Source organism: Cupressus sempervirens, chromosome 8 (assembly GCF_028749045.1).
Source record: "Cupressus sempervirens isolate cs-2001-9-10 chromosome 8, ASM2874904v1, whole genome shotgun sequence".
Taxonomy (NCBI): Eukaryota; Viridiplantae; Streptophyta; class Pinopsida; order Cupressales; family Cupressaceae; genus Cupressus; species Cupressus sempervirens.
In genome coordinates this window covers 848,585,583-848,589,151 of record NC_143125.1, presented here as the reverse complement: position 1 = coordinate 848,589,151, position 3,569 = coordinate 848,585,583, and the positions used below count along the sequence as shown (strand labels likewise).

The 3,569-nt window shown below is 33.8% G+C and overlaps 1 pseudogene; it reads right to left on the bottom strand.

The window, feature by feature from the left end:
* Window positions 1-848: 848 nt before the first annotated feature.
* Window positions 849-3,003, bottom strand: LOC149545076 (PHD finger protein ALFIN-LIKE 3-like; annotated as a pseudogene).
* Between the last annotated feature and the right edge of the window lie 566 nt (window positions 3,004-3,569).

Below are 3,569 nucleotides of genomic sequence, written 5' to 3'. Positions count from 1 at the left end.
CACATAGATCCATTTGAAGCTAATTGTTTCTTTCATACTTCACGCGTAGAAATATTTTAATGGTGGAATCATCTAGTATGAAGGTATGGAGGCATAGGGCACATAGAGACAAGTGAACATATGCAAGGAATTTAGGATTTTCATAAGAAAAATTTGGGGGAAATAAAAAAGCACCCAAGTGGGCGTCTGCAACTTGGACGGTTATTCTTCTTCCAAGTTATTTTATTTCTCTTTGTAGAACTATCATTTGATAAATTATTTAACTTTTCTTTTCTTAGTTATTGATAAGATGTTGATTCAAACCCTATCTCCTGTAAAAATGCATGTGTTTATCATTTCATCTCCTTGGTATCTTGAACAATCTTCATCCTAGTATTAGAGAACTTGGAACAACTATCAATCTGCTATTACTTCATAATTTTTCCCAGTAGTCGCTACTTGAATATTTTTCTTCACTATGATGAACTTGTTGGTGCTACAACTCTAATTCACAAATCTTGTAATTTTGACCTTGGATGACATATTTTCCAATGTTGACATCCCCGTATGATATATATTTTGTCTTTCCTGGTGTATAGGAATTTTAATTAATAGAGGAAATGAGTAACTTTTTTTGGAAACCAAAATCCAGTGGTAGCTTACACATTATAAACAAGTAGTTGAATATTCATACAAATGTTGCATGGAGCATTTCCCACAATTACAAATAGCATCAGCACTGAATATCTAAACATATATCTTTTGAATTACACATTAATTACAATTAGTGTAGCTTAACTTTGAAGCCATCTTATTGAAATAACATCTCAGTTAAATCTGAAAGATAGGATAGTATATATGCTAGCATCTCAAACACAAGTCCTTTTACTACAATTTGGACCTTTATGCTATTTGATATATGTTCTACTCTTGTAGGTGTCATCCTCACACATCGTCCATGGTACCATTTCTTGCAATGGTCATAAAATTTCCAAAACTCTTCAAGATCTCTAGAGGGTCCAAAAGCTGGACATGCTGCTTCATCGTGTTCCTCATCGTCATCTTCATTAGGTGTTTCATCCTCAACCTTAGGTGGAAATCTTGATGCTTTTATGTGTGACTCAAAAACATGTTGCATTTTCGCATCAGGCTTTCTTTTAGTGCTACTTTTATTTTCTATACTAATTTTTCTTTTTCTTGCTTCTTTGTAGTCTCACTCACTACCTCAAATATGGATAGAAGTTAATTGATCAAGTTGAAAAGATGCTTCCTTTCATTGTTGTCAAACCCAAACCATGCACCAAAATGATAAGAAACTGCAAGTAACTATGAATCGCTATGAAATGCCAATAGTACCCTACATGCTATGTCTTGCCAAGTTGATACCCAGAGTAGGCTTAGGAATTTCAAGTGGTAACTCCTCCGTAGATGAACTTACTTACCACTCTTCACTTGGGAGATCATATAGGCACAAGTTCTCCTTTTCTTAAAATGATGCATCTGCATTTTGTTAATAATGCTGAAAATATGAAATTTAATAGTAAAAATATCATGTTTTGGCAAATATCTCCAAGAAAGGGTTATAGAGAAAGATGCAAGTATGAACTATTGGATGACATGGATCGCAATCTTTAGCAAACTATCGAAAGTTAGACAATCCAAATTGTGTTGTAAAGTAAAAGATTGGAATATTTAAATGCACTTAAAAGGATGAATACAAAGAAGTGAAACATGTAAAAACTAGGATAGGTAACCTAAAAGGTACAGTACAAGTGATATGGATGACAACGAGTGTATACTTATTAATAGTTTTTAGGCACTAGAGACCATCAAAGAGGCAACAATGAGGGTTTGACTAACCCACAACTAGAGACTGACATGTCAAACATTTGCTATTTCTAGGAGTGTTGCATTAAAGAGAAAATATAATACAACAATTAGAAAGTTGTCTAGTTTAAAAATAAACTCCTTTTATTTTTGTCAAACCCAAACTGTGCACCAAAATAAATTAAAAATAATAGGCATCTGCAAGTAACCATGAATCATGATTAACTACCACCAGTGCCAGCCAGTCCTTTCCCTGTATGTCATCTCTTGCAAAGTTGATACCCAGGGTAGGCTTGGGAAGTTAAGGTGGCATCACCTTAGGAGGTAAACTTACTTGGCACTCTTCACTTGCGAGACCATATAGATACATGTTCATGTTCTCCTTTTCTAAAAATGAAGCATCTACATGTTGTTAGAGATGCTAAAAATATGAAATTTAATAGTAAAGTTATCATATTTGGCCATATATCTCTAAGAATAGGTTATGGAGAAAGATACAAGTATGTATGAATTATTTCCTTACATGAATCAAAATATTTGGAAAACTATGGAAAGTCAAACAATGCTAATTATGCTGCAAAGGAAAAGATTGTAATATTTAAATGCACTTCAAGGATGAATAAAAAGAAGTGAACCATGTAAACAATAAGATAGGTAACTAAAAAGGTGTTGTACAGATAATATAGATAGAAATGACTATATATTTATTTATTATTTTTAAGGACATAGAGACCATCAAAGAGGAAACAATAAGGACTTGACCCACAACTAGAACCTAGCATGTTAGTGCATTTGCTATTCCTAGGAGTGTTGCATTAAAGGAAAAAGATATGATACAAAAATTAAAAAGTTGTCCAATTTATAAATAAACACACCTTTCTTTTTGTCAAACTGAAACTATGCACCAAAATAATAGGCAATTGCTAATAAGCATGAATCACTATAAACTGTAAAATCTTTTGTAAAGTTGACACACAAAGAAGGCTCAACAAGTTCAGGTGGCACATCTTCAATAGGTAAATGTACTTCCCACTCTTTACTTGGGAGAACATATAGATACATGTTCTCCTTTTCTAGATCGCAATGCTGGTAAAAATCTGAAGCCTCAGTAGTGAGGGCCTTGATGATTCTAGCTCTCCAGCCTTTGAAATCCTTGAACACCTCATTCATAGAGAGAGGGCTCAAACCACCCTCCATTCTTTGCAAGAATCATAACAATTACAAAGTTTAGATATTTTTTAGGAGGACAAAATAGGAAATGAGTACCTTGCCTTGCCAATTTATTTTGATAATGGAAACATTTCCTTGGATTGGTGTTGCTTGTAAATCAAAAGGGTAGCCTTCAATTCATTTCAACGAGTCTTGTAGACATTCATTTCAGCAAGCTCTGTCTAGATTAAATTTTTAACTGCATTATATACTTAACCTCTATGCCCTCTCATTGGATGTTAGATAAGATCCTTTGGAGAGTACCTTTCCGAACCTCCATTTCTCAACAGACCTTGATGAGCATATGGGACCTTGTATCACTCCCTTCATAGTGATCGTTGATGGAATTACCGATTTCACCATTCCTAGTTTAGATAGTTTTTACTTAAAAGTTGGTTTGGGGTTCTTGTTCCCCTTTCTTGGTCATTTTAACTAGTTTATGTGTTTCATACTTCTTTCCTTTTGGTGGGACCTTCCTAGGTTTCTCTTTATAGATCTTTCTATTGCAAAGTATTTCTATTCATCTTTGATTTCTTGGACAATCCTTTGCAAAT